The sequence below is a fragment of the Anguilla rostrata genome, chromosome 9 (genome assembly GCF_018555375.3).
Source record: "Anguilla rostrata isolate EN2019 chromosome 9, ASM1855537v3, whole genome shotgun sequence".
Classification (NCBI taxonomy): Eukaryota; Metazoa; Chordata; class Actinopteri; order Anguilliformes; family Anguillidae; genus Anguilla; species Anguilla rostrata.
The window spans coordinates 12,841,304-12,847,888 of record NC_057941.1 but is presented as its reverse complement, the minus strand read 5'-3'; the positions used below and the strand labels follow the sequence as shown (position 1 = coordinate 12,847,888).

The following is a 6,585-nucleotide window of genomic DNA, read 5'->3' as shown; positions in this document are numbered from 1 at the left end:
TTAAACTCAAAAGAGGTTCTTGAATCAGCTGACATATTTAATTCACCATTCTCATTCAGTTCAACAATGAAAGAATTGGTAGTGCTTGTAAGATGATGTGTGGTAACCCTATACAGGAGTTTTGGAAAGACTGATGGCAGAGGTGTGACCATCTTCAAGGTTTTAGGCAATTAATGATGTTACACTAACACTAACTAATTTAGTCAGCACAACTCACATATTTAGATTAAATATTTTGATGAATATGTAAGTACATTTTTTGGTTTGGTGCTGAATGGATCTACTTAAGGCACTACCCCACCTACCAGGTAGCACAATACATCTCCTCTAGTAAACAGTAGGAATACCAGAACTCTTCCCCCCAGTACTTGGATGCAACAGCTGGGGTGCTGGAAGGGTGAGCACAATTCTGTAGCAGTAGCAAGCAAATCATTCAAAAGCAGTGCCGCCAATCAACAGCCCTGGACAGGTCTGGCTGTTGGTTTTAAAAAAGCGCTGCATTGGTGATGCATACGTGTCATTTGATGGGTATGAGAAAATGTGCATATGTGGTTGATTATGGAAACGCTTGAGTATGTGATTGCTGAGGCTGACTATCTCTTCAAATGGAGAACACTTGGAACAGTGATGAAACTGCCAAAATCTCTCAAAGGATGCAAGGACAACTTATCCAGGAAGTTACAAACGATATCAGAAGAACATCCAAAAAACAGCAGGCCTCCCTAGCCTCAGCTAAAGTTAGTGTTCATGGCTCCATACTAAGAAAGAGACTGGGAAAAAATGTAATGCATGAGAGAGTAGCAATTGCGGAAAAAACTGCTAACCAAGAGAAACATCAATACTTGTCTCACATTTGCAAAAAAGCACCTGGATGATATCAAGTCATTTCAAATAATGTTCTATGGACAGTCAAAAGTCAAAAGTGGAACAGGTCCCATTATGTCTGGCATAAAGAAAATACAGCATTTCACAGTAAGAACATCATACCAACAGTGAAACGTGATGGTAGTGTGATGGTGTGGGGAGTTCTGCTCCCTGGAAATCTGGATGACTTGCCATTATTGAAGGAAACATGAATTTTGTTCCATACTCCGTAAATTCTTAAAGATAATGTCTGGTCATCTGTCTGTGAGCTGAAGTTGAAGCGTAACTGGGCCATGCAGCAAGACAATTATCCAAAACACTAAAGCAAGTCCACATCTGAATGACTGAAATGAAACAAAATTAAAGTTTTGGAGTGGCCTAATCAAAGTCCTAACTTTAGCCTACCAATTAATCTGAATTATAGCTGTTCTGCAAATGAGGGTGGGCTAAAATTCAAAGACAGATTAAATTATAGGAAGCGTTTGGTTGCAGTGACTGCTGCTAAAGGTGTGGCAATCAGTCACTAAGTTTAAGGGGGGCAATTACTTTTTCATGAGTGGATGTTTGATTACGTTTTTCATTAAATAAATGAAAATATTAAAAAATATGTTCTGTGTTTACTCAGGTTCTCTTTATATTATATTTTGCCTAGAGATCTGAAACCATTCAGTCTGATAAATATGTACTAATAGAAGAAAACAGGAAGGGGGAAAATATTTTTCACGGCACTGTGTATGGTTTTCAGATGTGATCATGAGTTTGCCTCAGTAGTCTTGTCACATTTGCTGCAGAAATGGTCTTCAGCTCTGGTTTAACACAACAATCCCACATTAAGCTTTCAACTCTGCAAGGTCTGCTACTTCAGCCTCTCTACTTACTTTGCTGTCAAGAACACTGTCACCTTTAGATAATCTCTTATCCTACTATAAAAGCTTCTGAGAATTTGTGGCACACTCCTATATATGTACAGCTACCTTTCGAGATGCATACCTACTACATCAGATTTGTAATGTTTTGTAAAATAACTGCATGCGTCAATGTACACTTGCAAAAAATTGTCAAGATGTGAATCAGCAAACATTTTGAATTGTTAAGGAGAAGACACGCTACAACAATGAAATATGAGAGGGGGTTATAACAGAGATTGTAATATACTACTGCACTGTGTTGCAGTTCTCTGGTACTGAACATACGGCAGGTTTAAAAAATACATTGTTTATGTTGTTAACCTGTAATCATTTTCAGAGACACCATCAACACGTTTCTTGAGATAATCACAGGCAATGTCTTGTCATGGCTTTTTTTCTTGGGTTCAGGGGTGGGGTTAGGTTTTTTTTAATCAGTGGCCTTTCATGTGTGTTAGTAGTGGGGATAAGGCTTTTTTCTGTGATATGCCATGTGTTTCAGTGATGGAGTTACAGCTTTTTCAGTGATACATTGCCTTTCAGTGATAGGGTTGGAACTTTCTTCAGTGATAACTCATAGGTTTCAGTGGTTGGGGCTATTGCTTTTTATCAGTGATATTTAATGAGTGGTGGGGCGCTCTTTGTGCCTCAGCTTACAGCTGTTTTTTTTGTTCAACTAATATCTGCTACTACTACCATTGCTAATATCTTTTCTGTAGGTGAGCCTGTGGCGAAAGTGGAATTGAACCCATTTTTCAATTTATTATATAGGCCTTTACCCTTATTGCAGTATGACTGAAACATTATGTACTTTCGAGAAAAACTGTTTCATGGCTGCGTAATTCATCAATTTAAGTAAAATGAAAGATGCTGTGTCGCTAGCAAAAGAAAAGTATTTCATGCCAGCTCACCCAGGTGTGAAAACCATGCACATTTCTACAAAAGCTACTGGGTTCTAACTGAGTCTTAGATGACAAATTTGTAGTAATCTTAAAGCAAAATAAATTGAATTACGATCTGTATTCCTGAAAGAACAAATTGTTGACCGTGGCTCAAAAACAAAGATGAGACCAGGGCAACCACAAACTGCAATATCGGGACTTGTCGGCAGCCTCGCAGGGCAGTAAATAACTGCCACCCCCCCCCCCCCCCCCCAGGGAGGTTAGGGGTTCCAGTGAGTGGGGAATCTGTCTCATTGTACACCAATGGCCTCCCTCCTTGTTTGCCTGCATTGGCCAAACTTGAAGTGTGCCCCTCTGTGTCAATGTCTGTGCAAGCTTAACTGGTGGACTGCTGGGTGAGAACAAGCAGCAGCCTTGCCAGACTGACGGAGAAGGACGATGAGCATGAGCACACAAATTGACTGTTCCAAACTAGGAGAAAACAGGTTTCAGATTTAAAAGAAATTATGACATGCAATCAATACCATTCAGTGCCAGCAAATTTTCCCGCAAACATTTAAATGCCAGCATGCCGTAAATGCTTCAGTACTTCTCAAACAAGTAATCCCTGGTGGATGGAAGGGGCATCTTCAACAGTAGAATAAAGACAATTTTAATAAGGTTTTAATGCTTCTAATTTTTCAGATATTCAGGGATAAAATGAATATCATAGATTAATATACTACTTACACACTTTCAAAAAGTTTACTTTTCATTATGAGTGTCTCATTCTTGAAAGACACAAGTTTGTAAAGGAGTAAAAGAAAACATTTTTCTAATATAACTCTACCTGCTCTAATTATTGTGCACAGTTCTGGTAGGATTTATTTGATGCAAAGTAATAACTGTTTTATATTGAACTCTAAAATTACCTCACCAAATAACCTTGAAATGTCAGCAAACTGAATAATTGATAATGAACTACCATGTGAAAGGTTCCTCAATAAACCACAGGATTATGACTGTTCAAAATTGGGATTCACACTCCAGCTACAAAAAGAGCGATATTCAACCATAAACTATGATCTGTTTTAATTTTTTATGACTACTCCACCTGAAACTTGTGCATGCATTCTAGCAATTCAATAAAAATTGCCATTGTTTAAAATGAGCTGAATGTTTCGGTCAGCTAAGGCTTTTTCAGTTTGGGCTTTTTCAATGCAAGATTAGATTCAGAGGAAATTTTGGCAATAACAGTGAAGGGTGTCGGCTTTATTTAAGCCTATAACAGTGGAGCTGCAACATGTACTAACATAACCTTGAAAAAAGCATAATTGATTCATATCTGTGAATAAATAATATGTTATTTTATTTATATCTGTTTTGTCTATGTTTATGAGTTGATATGTGTTCTGAATTATTTTGAGTTGCTTGAGATGTTGCTTAATATGTGAATTAAGGGAAGACTGGTAAGTGGTATATATGTGCTTGTACCTGTGTACTTGCAGGATTCAACGTGGTCAACCACAAACTACACATCTCCACTTTGGCTGAGATGGACATTTCTGAGACTGCCTTCTCTTGGTTTGGTACAGCAGTGGGGATCCACACATTTCGTCACATTTTTGAAGACAATGGTCTGCATTACTTTGAAGCTGTGTCTTTCCTTTACAGCATTTCACTTTTTTTACTTTCACAAAAATACCAGATGAGCTGGGGTGTTTGAAGTGGGGCAGGAAAACAGTCACAGGTAAAAGCACTCCATTGTGTGAGAAGCCCAACTCACTGAAGCCCAGCTCATCGCATAATATTTTGAGAAGCACAGCTCAAAATATTATGCGAGGTTGCTGATACAAGATGGCTGGTCACCAAGGTCTATGGCTATTGTACATCTTGGAGAAAAGATATCATCCATTGCCAGCGGATTCTTTATGGTTGGCGGATATCCCTGATCTGGAGCAGGATTTTGACCGTGTGATGGCTTGGGCCACTGTAATGCAGTTGTTCAGAAACCCTGACCACCAACAGATCCATCTCAATTTCATCCACAAGACATACTGCGTATGACTCTGCAGAAGCTTCATCGTATGAAGTTACAGCATCAAAATGTACACTGTGTCCTTGTGTTGCTCCAGGCTCACAGGTGGTCTATGTCTGAACCATACTGCATTTGCTTTTGGTGTACACAACCACATCCACTGACATTTACAGTATGTTACTGTCACACGCCAGCGTGACACCCCTGGGATTAGCTAACGTAGCCCTGGTGCGTGTGTTCTCTCCACCAATCGGCGCAGCCAAGACCAACAAGCCTCTCTGGCGGCCCGAATGCTACACACCTCCAACCCGAGAATGCAGCCGAAGGCTAATTCGGCATACGCCGAGACCGCTCCCTCCCGGGTTTCGGCACCAAAATGTCACATGTCAAGCGTGACACCCGGAGAGGGAAATGCGGCAGTGCTGGGGAACACCGTTGTCTCTTGCATGGAGAGAGAGAGAGCACCCACACAAATATGAAATCAAATACACGACCCTCTTCACCCTTCCCCCTCACGGGTTCCGGGTGAAAACAATAAACTAAAACAACAAGCTAAAATAACAAAGACAAAAGAAAGTAAAACAGTGTGACCACTTTCCCGTGCGCCACCCATAGCTGACCCGCCTTCCCGGCCAGGTCCAGCTCCTCCAGCATCCCAGCTGAGGATTACTTTCTTTTTCTTTCTTGAACAAAACTCCAAAAATAAAACGAAACGAAAATCATGCGGTGTGAGCTCCCGGTCTCAAACTGTCCCAAACTGTGGAGAGCAGCACTCTCCGGTGGACCGAATGCCAGTTACATTTTCATATGCGGCACGCATGTAGTTGGCATGAGGTCTGCCCTGCCTTCAGCAGCCTTGACTAACAGCTGTTAAATAGTGATATAAATAGCACGCTGATCTGGATAATTAAAACACATTGAGAGATGAAAGAGTCCCACTGAGTAACACCAGATGAACTGGGGTTTTTGAAGCAGAGCAGGAAACAGACACAAGTAAAAACATTCCATAGTGTGACAAGCCCAGCTCATTGGTATTGCTTTTTGGAAAAACAGGACATGCATTCTGCAGCATTACAGACGTCCTTAGCTCAGAATAACAGCTTGAGGTATTTTGTGTCTTTTTTATTTTGGTTTCAATGACCAGTTAACAGGTGTGGATCTGTAAATATAATGAAGTTCCATTATTTTCCAGAGGCAAAGCACCGCGGAAGCTCGACTGAATGGCATTCTTAGCTAAACTCTGTTGTTGCTAATCCTTACTAATTCAGTATTGTAACCTAAACATAATGGCACACTTATTTCACACTTAAAAAAACAAGACAAAAGAAGTTACACTGTTTGAATAGGTATTGTATTAGAAGCTAATGCACGTACAGAAAAAAGTCAAAGAGTTTACATTAAAAATTAGTCTTAAGTAAACATCTTAAGAAAGTAAACAGGAAGAAATGGCTATGTTGTTTAAAAAAAACAAAAAAAAAAACAAGTCTGAAGTAGTGTGGACTGAGGGAATGACAGAAAGTAACCTGGGGTCAAGAATGGCCAGGCTTATTGAGTTTTGAATATAACAGAAATATCTGCATTCTCTGACCATGCCATTTAAATAGTTATATTTAAAACTATTCAGAACAGGTTTCAAAGAAATTCCTGTTTTAATGACAACAACAGCAACAAATAAATAAAATGTTCCCATAATTTTTTCCAGGAATGGAAAATCCCTCTTTTCCTTTATCTTTAACTCACAAAAATTGTGAATTTGGCTAACCACAGAATTGTTTTTTCACATTTCTTATTCACATTTAATAAACAAATGAGTGGAAACATTCATCCATTAACATCCATTAAAATGTCTACACAGGTTATACATTCAAGTCCAGTGACTACGTTTAAAAAGAAATCT

At 39.4% G+C, this 6,585-nt stretch overlaps 1 protein-coding gene across 1 annotated transcript in view; it reads right to left on the bottom strand.

The window, feature by feature from the left end:
- Positions 1-6,017: 6,017 nt before the first annotated feature.
- ophn1 (oligophrenin 1) overlaps positions 6,018-6,585 on the bottom strand; it is a 52,962-nt gene continuing 52,394 nt past the window's right edge. The window contains exon 24 of the mRNA XM_064350438.1: positions 6,018-6,585. This exon is cut by the window's right edge and continues 1,073 nt beyond it. The gene's annotated coding sequence lies outside the window, so the exon portion shown is untranslated.